The 20,034-nt window shown below is 44.6% G+C and overlaps 1 long non-coding RNA gene across 1 annotated transcript; it reads right to left on the reverse strand.

Annotated features, from left to right (window-relative positions):
• Window positions 1–1,428: 1,428 nt before the first annotated feature.
• Window positions 1,429–14,728, reverse strand: LOC108581134. The gene is made up of 3 exons (XR_001893012.3): window positions 13,224–14,728; window positions 4,451–4,595; window positions 1,429–2,082 (listed from the first exon to the last, which is right to left on the reverse strand). It is a non-coding gene; the product is annotated as an uncharacterized LOC108581134 (long non-coding RNA).
• Between the last annotated feature and the right edge of the window lie 5,306 nt (window positions 14,729–20,034).

Consider the following 20,034-nt stretch of genomic DNA (forward strand, 5'->3'; position numbering starts at 1 on the left):
TCCTGTCAAGTAGGTACTATTACTCTCCTTATTTTACAGATGAGGAAATCGAGCACAGAAATGTTAAGTAATCTGTCCAGGCACACACAGCTAGTGACAGAGAGTGTGGACCTCGATAATCTAGGTTGAAAGTCCATGGTTTCAACTAGGGCTGTCCCATAGGAAGGAAGGAGGGAAGGAAGGGAGGAAGGAAGGAAATAACGAAGGAAGGAAGGAAATAACGAAGGAAGGAAGGAAATAACGAAGGAAGGGAGGAAGGAAATAACGAAGGAAGGAAGGAAGAGAGGGAGGGAAGAACAGAGAGAAGGAAAGAAGGAGGAAGGATTAAAATAAAGCAAGAGTGAACAAATGAGTAGTATACAAGTATTACACAAGTTCAGTATTTCCAGAAGCAGGGCGAGCTCTACAGGTTCCCTTGAGTCCCAGGATTCTATTCTTCAATCGGGGGAAGCTTGCTGAGCTGCCGTGCATAATGGGCATTTGCACTCATCACACACGTGGGCATTTTACCAATCCCCCCGCCAGACACTGTAAATATTATTACATCCACATCTCACGAGGGAATTGGCGTTTCAAACTTAGAGTCACGGATCTTTTACTGTGTACTGAATCACAGACCCTCCCGTGAAACTCAGAGGTCCTTAGGGGAGTAAAAGTTCCAGCTTAGCAATTTAAACCCTGCAGTAGTAACTGGACTGGTCAATAGGGCTAGATCACGGCCAAGGAGAGCCCTCCAAGGTATCTCATGTCAGAGCTTGAGTGCGATCAAATTCATGCGTTCAGCTAATAATTCTCTTAGCTCCCCCAGACACTTTTTGGACTGAATTCTGGATAAGACATGATGCATTTTTCATTAGCAATGGTAGAAAATATCAAAACATCATCAGATTATGTTGCAAATACTAGAATCTCCACGTCTGGATTTCTTCCAAGTGTCTCAAATAATCATGATGGAGATAGGGCGGAGATCACAGTTATATTCGCCCCAGGCTATCAAAAAGTGAATGAACGAAATGGGACATTGACCAAAAGATTCGTGACTTCAGTGCCTTCTCCAGGCACTGAGATTCAAAGTAATCTGTGCTTTGCTGTTTGTATTTATATCTCTGCATATTTATATTCTCTTCGTATTTTCCTGCATTTCTGTGTTTGCTGGTATTTTTTTTGTTGTGGTTGGTAAGCGTGCTCTAGTTGTTTTTATAGTCAGAAAAAACTACAGCCAGGTGTGGTGGCTCATGCCTGTGATCTCAGCACTTTAGGAGGCCAAGGCAGAGGATCGCTTGAGCCCCAGGAGCTTGAGACCAGCCTGGGCAACATGGCAAAACTCTGTCTCTACAGAAAATTTTAAAAATTAGCCAGTCATGGTTTGCCATGCCCATAGTCCCATCTACTCAGGAGGCTGAGGTAGGAGGATCACTTGAACCCAGGAGTTCAAGGCTGCAGTGAGCTGTGATCATGCCGCTGCACTCCAGCCTGGGTGACAGAGCCAGACCCTGTCTCAAAGAAAAAAGAAAAAAATTTACTAACAAACTTATTCTTGAACAAGTCACCTATGGAAGGGGTTTGATAATCTGGATATTCATCCATGTTGCAATCTTGCTCTTCAATAGCATCCTGAGATTAAAACAAGGTGGGGAGATTTCAACTGCAGGGTTGAAATCAGAGAATATGGCTGCATCGAGTTGAAAAGAGACAGAAGCAATGCCTGGGGATCAAAAGAGGCAGAGAGTGAAAAAATCAATCCAGAGGTATCAGGGTCCAGGGAGGAGGGCATGTAGCCCTCCCATTTTAAGCGATGAAAATCCCACATCTGGGGAACTCCTCAATTCTGGGCACACCCGGGCAGCTGGTCACCTTCCCAGGGAGTGGGGATGGGTGGTCATAAAGAGACAGTGAACTCAGAAGGCAGCTGTCACCATCCTATGACTTTGGTCTGTCACCTTCATGAACATTCAGAATACTTCAATACAATGGCCCATGCGAAAGGCCTGATCTGTCTCCTTCCTTGAGAGGCCCGGTTCATTTCCTGAGAGATGACTTTATTCTCCATTTGTTTTCACAGTGGTCTCTTTAAAGTCTCAGCTGTTCCAGGGAGAGTAAATAGGTTTTAAAATTAATTATCAATTAAAGCGAGGTTAATTGGCACCAGGCTAGTCATCTATTTTGTCTGTAACTGAGGCAGTCCACCCCTCCCCCTCCCCAGAACCCGGAGACCCACGCCAGGGCCAATAAACCCCAGCAGCAGAAGCCGTTCATATGTGATCCATGGACCCATGAAAATAATTCTGGTATTTACGCAGTACCGTTCCCTTGTCGGAGGGTGAATTCTGTGGCCATTTGGATTTTCCAGTTCATCAGTATGTAAGCGGGCCTTCTAGGTGGGCTTACCAAATTTAAAAAAAAAAAAAAGTGTCTTGCAAATATTTTTATTGGCAGAAAGATGTTTCACCAATCTCCACTGCACTTAAGAAAATTACCGCAATAGAGTACATTCGAGCTGCCGGGTCCCGAGGACGCAGCACATTTATCACTGAGCTTGGATTTACCCCCTTTAATTAACATCTCGCACCTCTTCTCACTGACAGATTTCACTGAAGCTCAGTCTGATTTCTTCTAAGCTCCTGAAATGTGATCCTGTGTCTGCCCTTGCCCCTCCCAGGTGGGGAGGAGGCTGGGGTTTGTGTTCATGATCCTTTACTGAATTCCACGGCTTCATCTGACCTCATCATAAATGAATATTTATGAGAGCCAATAGGGAGCAATTGCAAACTGAGTTCAGCCCAGACAGGTGAGTACTCGCAACCAAGACAATTACATCATCCGATGTTGGGATGTGCACACTTATTAAAATATACCAAATTATCAACAGGGCCCAAGGGAACAGAGGCTAGGTCTTCTCTGCATTCTGTCATCAACCCAGAACACCTTAAAACACATAAAACAGGACTTGTAAAAGCCACGCGTCATCTGGATGTCCTGGGAATATCAATTGATGATTTGAAACCACACAGTGAACCTCTTAGCAGTTGGTGTGGTGTGGTAGCTGTGAGTGTTAGGAGAAAATGCATTTGGAAATTGCTCTATAAACACACAGCCATGCTTTCTCCCTACTTTCTTGCCTCTCACCTCTGGGGTGGGAATGGGTGAGGGCTGCTTCCCTCTCAGTCTCAAGAGAACCCATGTGCTGGTGGGTGGTCTGGAGGCCAAGTATTCTTTTTTTTTTTTTTTTTTTTTTTTGAGATGGAGTCTTGCTGTGTCATCCAGGCTGGAGTGCAGTGGTGCAATTTCAGCTCACCTCCTGGGTGCAAGCGATTCTCTTGCCTCAGCCTCCCTGGTAGCTGGGATTACAGGCACTCACCACTATGCCTGGCTAATTTTTGTATATGTAGTAGAGACAGGGTTTTGCCATGTTGCCCAGGCTGATCTCGAACTCCTGACCTCAAGTGATCTACCTGCCTCGGCCTCCCAAAGTACTGGGATTACAGGCATGAGCCACCGTGCCCTGCCAGGGCCAAGTATTCTGTATTTGTCAAGCACTGTCAATTTCTTAAACAGCCTTACCACCAGCCTAGGCAATATAAGGAGACCCTGTTTCCCCAAAATAAATGAATAAAAATTAGCCTGGTGTGGTGACACACACCTGTAATCCCAGCTACTCAGGAAGCTGAGGTGGGAGGATCGCTTGAGCCTGGGAGGTTGAGGCTGTAAGTGAGCCATGATCGCCCCACTTCACTGCAGCCTGGGCAACAGAGTGAGACTCTGTCTCAAAGAAAAAAAAAAAAAAAATCAAACCGCCTTAGAAACTTGCTCTCAGCCACCACATCACACATATGAGACTTGCGTTGGCCCCATTGCACAGAGGAAGATATTGAGGCAAACAGAAAAGGGGACTAAGCGATGTGGGAAAAGGATCAAGACCACCGGGAAGGCAGGAGGAAAAGCCAAGTTCATGTCCTGACCCAGAGGCTGCAGTTCCTTCTATTGCTCTTTGCGTCCTCCCTTCTTCTTGTTGAAGCCTATTTCCTTTTCTTCCTCTTCATTTTCTTCTTGCAACTCTTAAACCAAGGTTTCTCAACTTCTGCACTATTGGCGTTTGGTGCTGGGTACTTATTTGGGGAGGGGGCTGTGCTGGGCCCTAGGGTGTTGAGCAGCATCCCTGGTTGCTACCCTCTAGATGCTAGCAGCAGCCCCCATCCAAGTTGTGACAACCAAAAACATCTCCAGACATTGCCCAGTGAGAACCACTCATTCGTTGAGAACCACCGTCTTAGATCGACTAGCCACAAGGAAAGTTGTTGGTTCAGCACACTGAGAACCCTCAAGCCTAAATCCTGCTCCTCTTTCCTTTCTCCTCAAACCCCAAAGGCTACAGATTTGGCTGCCGTTTCTGTGTCCCACACCACCCTCCAGAGCCTCCCCAGGGAATAGTGCCTTTATCTTCCAGTCTCACCTGCTCTTGGATGACACCAGCTTACAACTTTCTCCATAAATCGCACAACTATATAACTTCTCATCCAACCCAGGGTTCTTCTGAGAGTGCAAGGTCGTGCCGTTTAATGATCACGCTGAGACAACAGGTGTAAACCAAGACCGTCCTGGGCAAACGGAGACATATGGTCACCATAACAGAAGCTGCTTCTTAGAAGGGAAGGACACCTTGTTTGTGTGTCTAAAGTCTGACAAGGGGACTCCCCAATGTCACGTTCAGCTTCCAAGTTTGTACTCCTGGGCTGTGTTTGCCAGATTATTCTGCTGAGAAACAGCTCATCAACGGAGGTAAAAGAAATTGACAAGCAGCCGGGTGCGGTGGCTCACGCCTGTCATCCCAGTACTTTGGGGGACCGAGGTGGATGGATCACTTGAGGTCAGGGGTTTGAGACCAGCCTGGCCAACATGGCAAAACCCCATCTGTACTAAAAATACAAAAATTAGCCATCGTGATGGCACACACCTGTAATCCCAGCTACTTGGAAGGCTGAGGCAGAACTGCTTGAACCTGGGAGATGGAGGTTGCAGTGAGGTGAGATCGTATCATTGCACTCCAGCCCAGGCAACAGAGCAAGACTCTGTCTCAGAAGAAAAAAGAAAGAAAGAAAGAAAAAGAAACAGACAAGCAAAAACTTGATTTTGTGTGTGTGTTTGTTTTAAGGCAGAGTCTCACTCTGTCACCCAGGCTGGAGTGCAGTGGTGTGATCTCGGCTCACTGTAGCCTTCACCTCCTGGACTCAAATCATCCTCCCACCTCAGCCTCCCGAGTAGCTGGGACCACAGGCCTGTGCCACCACACCCAACTTATGTTTTACATTTTTGTACAGAAGGGTTTTCGCGATGTTGCCTAGGCTGGTCTTGAACTCCTGACCTCAAGCAATCCACCCGCTTCAGTCTCCCAAAGTGCTGGGATTATAGGTGTGAGACATCGCACCCAGCCAGCTCTCGAATTTTTTAAAAGGAACTAGAATATATCCACATTCGTAGCACCACTATTCACAATCGCCAAAAGCTGGAAGCAACCCAAATGTTCACTGATGGGTGAATGGATAAACAGAATGTGGTGTACACACACCATGGAATACGGTATTATTCAGACATGAAAAGCAATGACATTCTGACACGTGTTGCAATATGGATGAACCTTGAAATATTATGTTAGGTGAAATAAGCTAGTCACAAAAGCACAAATCCTGTATGATTCTTCTCATATGAGGTACTTAGAGTAAGTACCTTTATGAATTTGGCTAAATTCATGGATACAGAAAGTAAAATGACGGTGACCAGGAGCTGGAGGGAATGGGGAAAGGGGAGAGATAGTGTTTAATGGGTACATGGTTTCAATTTTGCAAGCTGAAAAGAGTTCTTGCGCCTGGGCACGGGTGGCTCACGCCTGTAATCCCAGCAGTCTGGGAGGCCGAGGCGGGAGGATCACTTGAGGTCAGGAGTTCGAGACCAGCCTGGCCAATGTGGTGAAATGCACATCTACCAAAAAAAAAAAAAAAAAATACAAAAATTAGCTGGGCGTGGTGGTGGGCACATGTAATCCCGGCTACCTGGGAGGCTGAGGGAGAAGAATTGCTTGAACCCGGAAGGTGGAGGGTGCAGGGAGCCGAGATGGTGCCCTTCAGCCTGTGCAATAGAGTAAGCCCCTATCTCAAAAAGAAAAAAAAAAAGAGTTCTTGAAGAGATGGCAATGACGGCACACAACAGTGTGAATGCACTGAATGCCACAGAACTACACACTTAAAATTGTTAAAATGGCAAATTTCATGCATGTGCATTTTACCACAATAAAAAACATAGTAATGAATGATTCCAAAGGAAAGTGAGCTAGGGCTGTGTTCAACAGGGAAATGCCAGTTACACGGTATCTGGATTCGTGTCTTATTATGTGTTCCTGCCCAGCACAGAAGGAGCGGAGTACAGGGTCTATTACACGTGAAATGACACGTTTAGGTAAAAATACTTTGTGGTTAAGTGCCAGTGTCTCTCCTACGAGAGAAGTTAACCTGTCCTGGGCTCAAGAAACACAAGTTATCAGCAAGAACCTTGGAAAATAGCATTCTCAATTTCTCAAAGCCTACAGTTTTACCGCCCTGCCTCCCCATCCCCATTTTTTAAAAACCATTCTCTGAACTAACCCGAGCTGCTAACAGAAATAGCAACATCCTCTTTGTGTGTCTCTGTGTAGTATCCCTGCGGTCTCTTGCTTCCAACGATTTTCTTGAGACACTATTTTTAAAACCCCTATTAGCAAAAAGGGAAACTGCGTCTTCCACCACAACCTCCCTGCTCTGCCCAGCCCAACCCCCTGACTCCTCCAAATATGAAAAAACAAGAACAATTTGTTCCGATCTGCCACTGTGAGTTATTAGAGGGAGGCTCAGCTGTCACCTTCTTAATGGGCTTTATGCAAAGCACTCCCTCCAAGGTTGTGCAGTTCAGTGGCCAGGCCTCGCCTCACCAGGGCTCTGAGCGGAATTTGCCATAAATGGGGTTAATCTATACGATCCAGGGGATGCATGCCAGAGAACTCATAAAAGCAAGACAATGCAAGATTAAAGAAGCTTGCGACTTCGGTGTGAACAAAGTGAAGTCGGGCTTGGTCAATGACTGGGAGACACAGGGAAGCAACTTTGAGGAGCCAAGTGTTGTGGGTTGTGAAGTGTGTACACAATGGGTACTGGACTCATGAACAGAATGGAAAGCACTCCTTGTTTTTGTTTGTTTCAAAACAGGGTCTCGCTCTGTCACCCGGGCTGGAGTGCAGTGGAGCGATCACACCTCAGTGCAGCCTTGACCTCCCAGGTTCAAGTGATCCTCCCACCTCAGCCTCCCAAGTAGCTAGCTGGGGCCACAAGTGTGTACCATCTTGTCTAGATAGTTTTTACATTTTTTGTAGAGACGGGGTCTCTCTATGTTGCCCAGGCTGGTCTCAAATTCCTGGACTCAAGTGATCCTCCCACCTTAGCCTCTTACAGTGCTGGGATCATAGGCGTGAGCCACTGTGCCTGATCAAAAATGTTCTTTATTTACCTACATTAGGAGATATGAGTGACCTGGGTGAACTGATGATTCTGAAGGAGAGAACTATTGGTGTGTGTGAGTGTGTGTGTAAGGGTCTAGAGTCAATTTAAGATTTCAGCAAAAGCTAGACGCCCTGCCGCCCTATCCACTGAGCCATGAACGCCTGTCTCAAGCAGCTGAAGGCCAGAGGTGGTGAGTCTGGGTAACATCTATGGGCATAACTTTATTCTGAGCAAAGTCAAGCTACTTCATCTTCCACCATGGTCCTTGGGAAAATATTTTCTAGGAGCCGAACTATTTTCGGACGTAAAACAAAACCTGCTCATCTCGTTTGGAGTTAAATGTGGAGGGAACTGGGAGTGAGCATGTTTCTGTAAATATTCATTAATTCAACAAAATGGCCTTACTATGGGTAAGGCGCTGCACTAGTTAGATCTGGGAATACCAAGAGAAGAGCATTTTGAAATGACACATGTTTAGGTAAAAATACCTTGTGGTTAAATGCCAGTGTCTCTTGCTTAATTTAGGAGAGCGAGTAGCTGAGGGCCTATGTGGCAAGCTGGGGGTATAACTTTCCCTAGATGACGGGAATAGTCTTTTTTGTTTGATGTTACATCTGCTAACTATGTTTCTCAGAGCAAAGGTAAACATGAAGGGCCAAGGGAGTTCCACAAATATTTGTTCTTCAGTTAATATTAATGTATGTTCGTGTTTACTTGAATTTTCAAGTGTACTCTGAATTGGTACTGACTGGCCATAAAGAAACTAGTAGCAAAACTGATAAGAACAATGAGAAGACAGGTGCTAGTTTCTAGTTTCCTTCTTCTTCCTCTTTTTTTTTTTTTTTTTTTTTTTTTGAGACAGGGTCTCACTCTGTTGCTCAGGCTACAGTGCGATGGTGTGATCACGGCTCACTGCAGCCTCAAACTCCCGGGCTCAAGCAATCCTCCCACCTCAGCCTCCGGAGTAGCTGAGACTACAGGCACGTGCCATCATGCCTGGCTAATTTTTTATTTTTTGTAGAGATGGGGTTTCACCATGTTGCCCAGGCTGGTCTCAAACTCCTGGGCTCAAGCGATCCTCCCACCTCAGCCTCACAAAGTGCTGAGGTTACAGGTGTGAACCACCTTGCCTGGCTAGTTTCTTTGTAACTCTTTTCAGAGCCCTTAAATGGTGTCCCTGACAATTCTTGTTTTTGCTTTTTATCTTAATGGCCAATATTATTTAATCCCAAATACTAAGGTCGAACAGAAGTTAACAGTTACAGAGTACTCCTATGTAAGTGCTTTAAATTAATGGTCCTTAACTGGCCTCCCAGAGTACTGTCGTTCCCATTTCACAGGCCAAGGAAACAGAAATGAAATCACTAGCCAAAGGTCAAGTGATTTGAGCCAGAGCCTGTCGGGCTCTAAAGCTCTCCAGAATTATGCAGATAAACGAAAAGACACGCTTCCTTTGAGGAAGCGTAGAAATTGGAAAATAAATGAAATCAGAGTTCGTTTTTCCCAGTGCATTGCAAAATTTTGCTTTCAGATTATTCATCACTTCATAGAGAATAGGGAAGAGGTGGGGCAATGGAGAACTCAAGCATCCAAAACCACTGTCAGTTGAGGATGACTATTTTTTGTCTTTTTTTTAAAATACGGAGTCTCGCTCTGTCTCCCGGGCTGGAGTGCAGGGGCGCCATCTCGGTTGACTGCAACCTCTACCTCCCAGATTCAAGCAATTCTCCTTCCTCAGCTTCCCAAATAGCTGGAATTACAGGCACTTGTCACCACACCCGGCTGATTTTTGTATTTTTAGTAGAGACGGGGTTTCACCATGTTGGCCAGGCTGGTCTCAAACTCCTGACCTCAAGGGATCCACCCGCCTTGGCCTCCCAAAGTGCTGGGATTACAGGCATGAACCACTGCATCCGTCCAGTTAAAGATGATTTTGGAATAAGGATGAAGCATCTCTGAAATCATAATGCTGAAAAATGGGAAAATACAACTCAATTTAAAATGTTTGCTCTACACCCAGCTTTTAGTATACTCATTCATAGCATAAACTAAAATATATTAGCAAGATAGGAGGAGGGAAAGCATGGTATATGAGAAAGAGGCGGGGTTTTGGAGTCAGATGATGCTGGATTCAAGAACATGTACAAGCTGTGTGACCTTAGGCAAACTGCTTAGCCTTTCTGAGCTGCAGTGTCCTTGTTTATAAACTGAAGGTAATAACACTGACTTCAGCAGGGTTACTGTGAAGTTTAAATACGATACAATACACAATGCACCCACCCCATGGGGGATAATTAACAAATATCAGTTTCCTCCTTTTAACCATTTACTAGATATAAACTTGTTACTGAAGTGTCTGAGGCCACTCCTAGGGCTTCAGATTGAGAACAGTATTAATGGACTATAAAGGGATTAGCAAATAATCCCACTTTTTTTTTTTTTTTTTCTTTTTTTTGAGACAGAGTCTCACTCTGTTGCCCAGGCTGGAGTGCAGTGGCACAATCTTGGCTCACAGCAACCTCCACCTCCCGGGTTCAACCAATTCTCCTGCCTCAGTCTCCCAAGTAGCTGGGATTACAGACATGCACTACCACACCCGGCTAATTTTTGTATTTTTAGTACAGACGGGGTTTCACCTTGTTGGCCAGGCTGGTCTCGAACTCCTGACCTCAGGTGATTTGCTCGCCTTGGCCTCCAAAGTGCTGGGGTTACAGATGTGAGCCACCGCGCCTGACTTACCCAAAGATGTGTACTTGTGACTCAAATATGGAGATGTGTCCCTTTGTGGACTGGTACCACAAACGTGCCAACAGACATACGCCTACTTTCTCAAGTCAAAGAATTCTTTCAACACGGCCCTTCCTAAACGGAAAACCCGAATAAGTGTTCAACCTCTTAAGTAAGTTTGGAAATCCCAACAGAGTATCTCCCCTTAGAAATTCCAACAGAATATCTCCCCTGAGATTTATAATTCACTTTAATGGCAAACCCTACATGACCACACAACCCTTTCCACTTAATGCCTATTATTCATCTTATGAAACTGGTGTCCCAGGATCACACACTGGAAAATGCTGTCTTCAGACCCGTTGAGATCTACTGCATTCCAACAGTATTAAAAGAAAGAAATAAATGTCTAGCCACTTCTGACTTGACCTTGGCAATGGGAACTGGTTCCTATTGGCTTTCTCTTTCAAAGTCATTTTACGTCTCACATGCATTCACACTTTAGTTTATTGTACTTAAACAAGGGGCAATTTATGCCCGTTTCAGAATGTGAGAGCTAAATGATTAGACGGGGGAGAGAAATGATACAGCCAAGAATCAAGAGCGTTTCCTGTCACTAATGTCCACCATGAGGAAAACATACAAAGGCTGTGCTTGCTTCAATACGGGCAGATACTAATTTTCTCCACTTAAAATTCCTTAAAAGTTCAAAGGTCCATATTTGGCACATCAAAGAGGATTTTATTGGGCACACCAGAAGGTTAGTCCTTTCCAAACAGCCACAGAATTACAAGAGGAAATAAGCATGCAATTTATCACTTTGTCATGACTCAACCAGGTCCCAGTCAACACACTAAGATCCCCTGAAGCCAACAGGAGCCATTGATTCAATAATCAACAGCAAGGGTCAGTATAGACAATACCAATGGATTTGCAGAATATTATCCTACTCGAAATAGCTGTTATCCAGTGTCACTCATAAAGCTGGAACTGCTTTCATGGCTCATGAAAACATTTTGACGCTGTGGTCAGCAAAAGACACATTTTAGTGTTTATGTCAAAAGCCTTTGAAAAGCAGAATTCTAGTGTGGCTAGCAAGATTCCCAGTCCATACTGTACACATACCTCTCCCAGTTACTCAGGCATTAATCTAGGCATTGCTGTGAAGGGATTCTGCAGATGTCATTAAGGTTCCAAATCATCTGACCTTAAGATACAGAGATGATCTGAGCAGGCCTGACCTAATGCCATGAGCCTCTTAAAGCTGGGTCTCGAGGTGAGAGACAGAAAAGTCAGAGCTTCAAAGAACAAGAAGGATACAACATGCTGTTGCTGGCTTGAAGATGAAAGGTTCCACGTAGCAAGGAATGTGGGCAGCCTCTAGGCACTGAGGTTGGCCCCAGATAACAGCCAGCAAGGAAGCAGGGACCTAGGTTCTACAGTTACAAGAAACTGAATCCCACCACCCACAGGAAAGATCTGGGAATTTTCCCTGGAGGCTCCAGACAAGAACTCAGTCCAGATGACACCTTGATTTCAGCCTGGTGATATCCCAGGCAGAGAACCCAACTACAGCATACCCAACCGCTAACCTGCAGAACTGTGATCTAATGAAAACATGTACAAGCCTCAAGCAACAACTCAGGGATAGTCTGGGAGCACAAGATGATTCTTCAGGAAAAATCGATGCAATTGCAGAATGCAATGATTTTTAAGACCCCCTACTGCTTTTGTATGTTCAGTATCCCAGCTGACAATTTCTCCTAAGTTCATCAGCATTGAAGTAGAAAACAGAAGTGGCAGAAATGCAAGTTAAAATTGCAATGAGATCTCACCCACTAGAATGAGATCTCCTAATGGAGATCCACGCCATCAGGATGGATATATTAAAAAACTGCAAAAGGACAATAACAAATGTTGGCAAAGATGGAGAGAAACTGGAACTCTCATACATTGCTGGTAGGAATGTAGAATGGCATACCTTGGAAAACAGCCTGGCAGGACCTCAAAATATTAAACATAAAGTTACCAAATGACCCAGCAATTCCAAGAGAACTGAAAACAAACGCTCACACAAAAACTTGAACGTGAATGTTCATAGCAGCCTTATTCATCGCAGCCAAAAGGAAGAACAACCCAAATGTCCATCAGCAGAAGAAGGGGTAAATAAAATGTGGTTTATTTATACAATGGAATATTATTCAGCTACGAAAAAGAATGAAGTACTGATACATGCTGCAATGGAGAAGAACCTTGAACACATTATGCTAAGTGAAAGACAGCAGTCATGAAAGACCACATAGTATATGCCTCTATTTATATGAAGTGTCCACAATAGGTAAAGCCATAGAGACAGATTAGTGGTTGCCAAAGGAGGGGGAGGTTGAGACAAATTGGTAATATGTATTGGGTTCTATTTGGGGGCATTGGATGTGGTCTAGAACTAGCAGTAAGGTTTGCAGAACATAGAGAATATATTAAAACCCACTGAAATGTACACTTTAACAGGGTGAATTTTATGTTATATAAATTATTTTTCAATAAAAAATTTAAAAATTAAAACAGAAGTAGCAAAGGTCTCATGGATGAAGGGATATTTTAAAAATACATCTATTCTCCGTGTTTTATTCCACCCTCCAGGTTTTTACTGCGAAAAGTTTCAAACATATAGTAAGGTTGAAGAAATGAATCCCTGAATACCTCCTACCCACATTCGACAGTTGTTAATATTTTGCAACATTTGCTTGAATGCTCTCTCATTTTCTGCCAATGCCCGCCCATACGCAGGAAGTTTGGGTTTTTTTTTTTTTTCTTGAGTGAATCATGGTTGTTCGTCTTGCCCACACCATGAATATTTTTTTTTTTAGTTTTTATTTTGCATTCCTGAAATTATCTAACAATAAACACTGCATTAAAAACATAACCCCCGATAAAGAAAAAAGAAATGCTTCACTCATCTCCGGAAACACTACTCACTAGAGCAGCAGTCTTCAAACAGTTTGTAAGCAGCAGAACTCTTCCTTTGATTGGCATAGCATTCAGATGAGCTTCAGTTACCTAGAAAAACTAACAGTAGTAAGACTTCAATATAAAGAGCTTTGTGCACAGTGAGTGAATCGTAGCTGCTGTTGTTGAGTTGCAAATAAACCAGGTGTTACCAAAATAGTAAACGAACAGCTTCAGCTTGGGTATAAGCAGCAGGACAAAAAGCCTTTTGAATTAGGGAAGTTAATTAATGCAGTAAAATTTATGTTTTAGGCTTGTCATCAAGCGCAGAGGCGATAGTGTTCATTGACTGGGAGTGGCTGCCTGGAGTGCTGGGTTGCTCTGATTGATTAGTAATGTCTGCCATGGTACAGGATGTGCTCTATTCTGAGAGGCCATGTTTTCCACATCTGATCTAGATTTATAAACACAGCGTGAATGCAGAGAAGAGGCCTGTCCAGTCCAAAATCAATTTTGATAAAGATGTCTAGGTTCCTCCTAAATGCTCTTTATCATGCCTGACTTTTTCTTCCTGGCACCATTTTGCTGCTCACTTAGGCAACCTCCCACCCACTCTTCTCCCACCATCCTTTTTTTTATTACCAAGATGACAGAAGCCACAGAAAGTTAACAGACAGAAAAACAGCTCATGGTACCATTGCAATCAAACTCTGACACATTGGGTATAATGCCTAAAATTGAGAGAAGAAGAAACCTCGTAAAGACTAAATCTCACCTTCCCTCCCCCTTTCAACTTGAAATAATTCAGCATTTCCCACTGGCTTTCTTTGAGGGGTGGCTTCCAGGTATAATTCCTCAAACAGGGAATATTTTTAAATGTATCCATATCACAACTTCAATCACTGTGTTAAGTGAAGATTCAGCACTCTAGGCCAGCAATGATTTCTAGAAATATTTTGGTATTTCTTACATGACTCTCAGCCAAGTCATCCCTTGTCTCATATAAAAACTTTCTGATGAACCCACTGTAGATAATCATAACCCATTGCATCTATATAACACATAATATGTTTCAAATGATTTTTACAAAAACTGTCTAATTTCATCTGACCTAGGTTACGAAGGATATATGATGATTCCCATTTTACAGATGAAAACACCAAGTGTCTGAAAACTAAAGTGAATGCCCTGAAATCACATAGAATGGAATAGCATTCCATGGTCCAGTATTTCTCCCAGAAATATTCTCTAAGGGTAAAGGAAAGAGCTTGGGCCTTCTTACCAGCTGCATAAGAAATACAGGCAAGTTAGTTAGTAAACCTCTCTGAGCCTCACTTTCCTCATCTGTAAAACAGTAAAAGTCATAGCTACCACATAGCCTTAATATGAGAGAAAAAGGTATGCAAAGTGCCTACCTCTTGCAGTAGGCTGAAAAATAGCTCTCCAAAGATCTATCTACTTCCAATTCCCAGAACCTGTGAATATCACCCTCTGTGGGAAAGACGTGATTAAGGATCTTTTTTTTTTTTTTTTTTTTTTTTGGAGACTGAGTCTCACTCTGTTGCCCAGGCTGGAGTGCAGTGCCATGATCTTGGCTCACTGCAACCTCCGCCTCCCGGATTAAAATGATTCCCCCACCTCAGCCTCCTGAATAGCTGGGATTACAGGCGTATGCCACCATGCCTGGCTAATTTTTGCACTTTTAGTAGAGACAGAGTTTCACCATGTTGGCCAAGCTGGTCTTGAACTTCTGGCCTCAAGTGATCTGCCCACCTTGGCCTGCCAGAGTGTTGGGATTACAGGCATGAGCTCCCGCGCCCAGCTTGATTAAGGATCTTGAGATGAGAACATCATCTTGGATTATCCAGGCAGGCTCCTAAATACAATCACATATACCTTTACAAGAGAAAAGCGAGAGAGATTTGACACTCAGACATACAGAGGAGAGAAGGCTTTGTGAAGATGAAGGCAGAGATCAGAGTGATGTGGCCACAAGCCGAGGAACTCTAGCAGTCACCAGAAGCCAGAAGAAGCAAGGAATGGATTCTCCCCTGGAGTTTCTGGAGGGAGTGTGGCCTGGGCAGCACCTTGATTTCAGGCCAGTGAAACTGATTGATTTTGGCCTCTAGAATTATGAAAGAATACATTTTTATTGTTTGAAGCCACCAGGTTTGTGGTAATTTTTTATAGCAGCCATAGAAAACGAATGCACCCCATGTCTGGCATTTGCCAAGTATCTAATAATTGGTGATTGCTGGCCCCCCAACCTGCTTTGTAAATAAAGTTTTATTGAAACACAGCTATGCCCATTTGTTTGTGGTTGCTTTTACACTTCAGTAGCAGAGTTCAGTAGTCATGGCGAAGACCATATGACCTGCAACTCTAAAGTATTTAGTATCTGGCCCTATAAAGAGAACATTTGCCCACCCTACAACAGATGCATCCAACAGTGAATGTCATTTCTTATGTCTTTGCATAAGATCTTTGTGTGGTGGTAGCTAATCTTCAAAGATGGCCCTGGGGAACCACACTTCCTGGTAGGTGCCCACACTCTGTGTGCTCCTCTTGCTTGTTAATTTGGGCTTGGCCTATGTCACCAACAGCCTACTGTAGAAGTGATGCACGACTTCTGAGCTAGTTCATAAGAAGCCTTGCCCTCTCAGAATGCTTGTGGAAGACGTCCATTGCCATGTGAGAGTCTAGCTGCCCTGAGATGGCCATGCTGTGAGGAAGCCCAAGCTAGACTAGGAAGAGTCCGTGTGGAGAGAGATGCCAGCCAGCTCTGGCTGTTCCAATCATCCCAACTGAGACAGCAGACATTTGGGTGAATAAACCATCCTTGAGCTTTTAGATGACTCTACTTCCAGCTGCTCCAGTCAACCCACAGAACCATAAAAAAATTCTCAAATAATAAATTGCTTTAAGCCATCAAGTTTTGGAACTGTTTGTTACATGGCAACAGATAATCAGAAAACCATACCATCTAGGCTTTTCCAGGTACCTGTCCTATTCAATGATTTAACTATCAAATCCTTAAGAAATAAGACCAAATCTTTTCTCATTTATAAGGAAAGATCAATGAACTTCATTTAAAAAAAAAAAAATAGGGACAGAGTTTCACTATGTGGCCCAGGCTGGTCTTCAACTCTTGGGCTCAAGCGATCCACCTGCCTGGGCCTCCCAAAGTGCTGGGATTATAGACATAAGCCACCACGCCCTGCTCATTTTTTTTTTTTTCTAAGTTAGGACAGAAGGGGAGGAAAATGAACACACCCACTGGTGGCATGCGCTTAACTTAGATTCTTCATCTAATGCTTAATTTGAAATAAGTGCTATCTATGAGTTCCAACTTACAGATGAGAAAACCGAGTCTTTGTAGGGGACTTGTCCTAACCGGGTCACAGAGCGACATCAATATATGATCCCAGTAGGGGGATGCATCTTGACCTCCAGCTGTTTTCAGCAACTACACTATGCAGACAGCCAGTGGCAGAAACCACTGTTCAAACAGGGTGCTCATTTCAAGATTTCAACAAATATTGGTGTCAAAACCCTTGCTGATGCCGGAGCTGGGGATAGGACTCGCAATCTAATCAGAGAGAAATGCTTCAGGCAGCAGCAACAGGGAGGCGGGAGGCACCATGAGGACAGAGAGGAGGAATCCGTTAATTAGAGGGGGAAGGGAAAGGCTGTGGTGGGGGAGGAGAGAAGAAGGAATTGGAAAGAGGGGTGAGTGGAACACAGTGAGAACCTGCAAGATGTGTTTGGAGAACACTGGTTCCTTCCATCCGGCTAAGGCAGGGAGATGTCGAGACAACAGTGGAAACTGATGCTAGGTCTGGGTCTCCTCCCTAACCTCCCCTGCCACCACACATACATGTGCACACACACACAACACGCACACCACACACCATGTGCACACTACACAGACATCCCACACACACACGTGCACACACAACACATATACATATGCACCAGACACACATAAGTCACTTGTTTAACAATAATTGAGCATCTATCAAATGGCAGGTACTCCAGGAGAGCACCGATGTAATATTACCTTCAGAGCTGGGCTCAGGGGCACGCACGTGTAGTTTCAGCTACTCCAGAGGCTGAGGCAGGAGGATCCCTTGAGCCCAGGATATTGAGGCTGCAGTGAACTGTGATCGCACACTGCACTCCAGGCTGGGCAACAGCCTATCCCTGTGTGTGTGTGTGTGTGTGTGTGTGTGTGTGTGTGTGCGCGCGCGCTTCATGTATTACCTTCAGGAGCTGCCTAGAAGTTCATCCCCCTCTTACAGGAAAGGGATTCCAATCCAGAGGGTTCATGGAGCTCACGCAAGAAAGAATTCAGGAAGAGTCCATAGAGTAAAATGAAATCAAGTTTATTAGGAAAGTAAAGGAATAAAAAAGAATAGACAGAGCAACCCCCAGGGCTGCTGGTTGCCCATTTTTATGGTTATTTCTTGATAATATGCTAAACAAGGGGTGAGTTTCCTTCCCTTCCCTCTTCCTTCCTCCCCTTCCTTTCCCTCTTCCTTCCCTCCCCTTCCTTTCCCCCTTCCTTCCCTCTTCCTTCACTTCCCTTCCTTTTTCCCTTCCCTTCCTTCCTCCTTCCCTTCCCCCTTCCCTTTCCTTCCCTTCCCTCTTCCCTTCTGTCTTTCCTTCCCACTTCCCTTCCCTCCTCTCTTCCCTTTCCTTCCTTCTTCCCTTTCCTCTCCTCCTCTCCCCTTCCCTTCCTGCTTTTAATTGAACATAGTGGACAAAGAGGGGAACCCACATCTAAATGAGACGTTTGCACCCACCAGACATTTTGACCTGTCCAGGACCCTATTAAGTTAGGAGATTTAAAATCCAACAGGCAGATCACTGCGTTCATACACATGAAAACAGAGGACGGAATGGGGACCGCAGATGATGTTTTATCACTTTCTTTGAAAGTGTCGGGGTAGAATTGGAGACCAATCACCTGGCTACATTTCTGCTCCTGCTTGTCAGCAACTCATGTAACCCATGGGACTATGGATCCCAGTAATGTTCCCTACTCCATGTGACTTCTGTGACATCATTGTTTCTTTTGATAGAAACAAGCCCTGCAAACTTCCCAGAGGAATACCTTTTTTATTTCTCCCTTTCTCCCTGTTTCTCTCTCTGCATCTTCTACTTTCTTTTCTTCTTAGAATCTTCTAGGGCAGACAGTCCCAGTTACATACGTATCTGCTGCCTCTCTGACCCATGGAGGCTGTTCCTCCCTTCCTCTCTCCCACACCCCTTCCTCCTTCATCCTTTGTCTGGAAAAAATGTTCTCACTAACACAGATGTTCAAACTTAACATCTAAGCAGGAGCTGATGGGGTGGTGGGTGTCTAAGGCTGAGGCTGTTTAAGAGTCAATCTAAAAAGTAGAGCATTAGCTCATGCCTGTAATTCCACCACTTTGGGAGGCCAAGGTAGGAGGATCCCTTGAGATTAGGAGTTTGAGAACAGTCTGGGCAACATAGCAAGACCCTATCTCTACAAAAATATTAAAAAATTAGCCAGGCCTGGTGGTGCATGCCTGTAATCCCAGCTACCCAGGAGGCTGAGGCAGGAGAATCACTTGAGTCCAGGAGCTCCAGGCTGCAGTGAGCTATGATTGTACCACTGCACTCCAGCCTGAGTGACAGAGACCCCAACTCTAACAACAAAACAACAACAAAAAAAGCTGTGTTGGAGATAGGCAGAACGAGTTTTAGGAACACAATGGGAGCTAGTAGGCCTGAATACATTTACCAGCTTATCCCACTGAAGCCAGTAAGTCACTCTTGTCCCTGACGCCCCAAGCCCATTCACAAGGCCACCTCACCTCCCAGCATATGCCCATCAACCTATTGTTGAGGTTCCTGGGTTCTCCCATTGCCCGGGCCTTGGGTCGATCCCAACCCCTGTGTCCTGTGAACCTCTGTCCCTACATCATTCTCTCTGCAAGCCAGCCTGGAGATGGGTTGGAAACATGAGACAGGCTGTGCTGTGGAAGTCTTCCTAGCAAAAGTGACACTTCATGACAGTCTGTAAGGACAAGCAAGAGGTAACCAGGTGAAAGACAAAGAAAGCATTCCAAGCCAAGGACACACCTCTGCAAAGACTCAGAAACTGGAAGCATATTTAATCAAATTCCAGGAACTAGAAGTAGTTCTGTGAAGTCAGGTCCTAAGGAGTTTAAGTGTGGGGAGGGGAAAGGGTCTTACCATGGGAGCCAGGCTGAGAAGTTAGGACATTATGCTGAGGGCTACAGAAGCTCTTCAAAAGCTTATGAGAGGGCCAGGTGCAGTGGCTCAGGCCTGTAATCCCAGCACTTTGGAAGGCGGAGGTGGGAGGATGGCTTGAGGGCAGGAGTTCGAGGCTGCAGTGAGCTATGATCACACCATTGCACTCCAGCCTGAGGACAAAGGACAACCTCATCTCTAAAATAAATAAGCTTATGAGATATAGAAGTGTTCATAGCATCATTATTCACAATAGCCAAAAGGTGTAAACAACACAAATACCTATCAACAGATGAATGGTGATATTGTTTGGATTTGTGTCCCCACCCAAATCTTATGTTGAATTGTAATCCCCAATGTTGGAGGACGGGCCTGGGGGGTGGTGATTGGATTACGGGGGTGGATTTCCTTTTTTGCTGTTCTCACGATAGTGAATGAGTTCTCACTGGTTCAAAAGTGTGTAGCACCTCCCTCTTTGCTGTCTTGCTCCTTCTCTGGCCATGCAAGACGTGCCTGCTTCCCCTTCACCTTCCACCATGATTGTAAGTTTCCTGAGTCCTCCCCAGCCATGTTACTTCTACAGCCTGCAGAACCATAA

Source organism: Papio anubis, chromosome 9 (assembly GCF_008728515.1).
Source record: "Papio anubis isolate 15944 chromosome 9, Panubis1.0, whole genome shotgun sequence".
Lineage (NCBI taxonomy): Eukaryota > Metazoa > Chordata > Mammalia > Primates > Cercopithecidae > Papio > Papio anubis.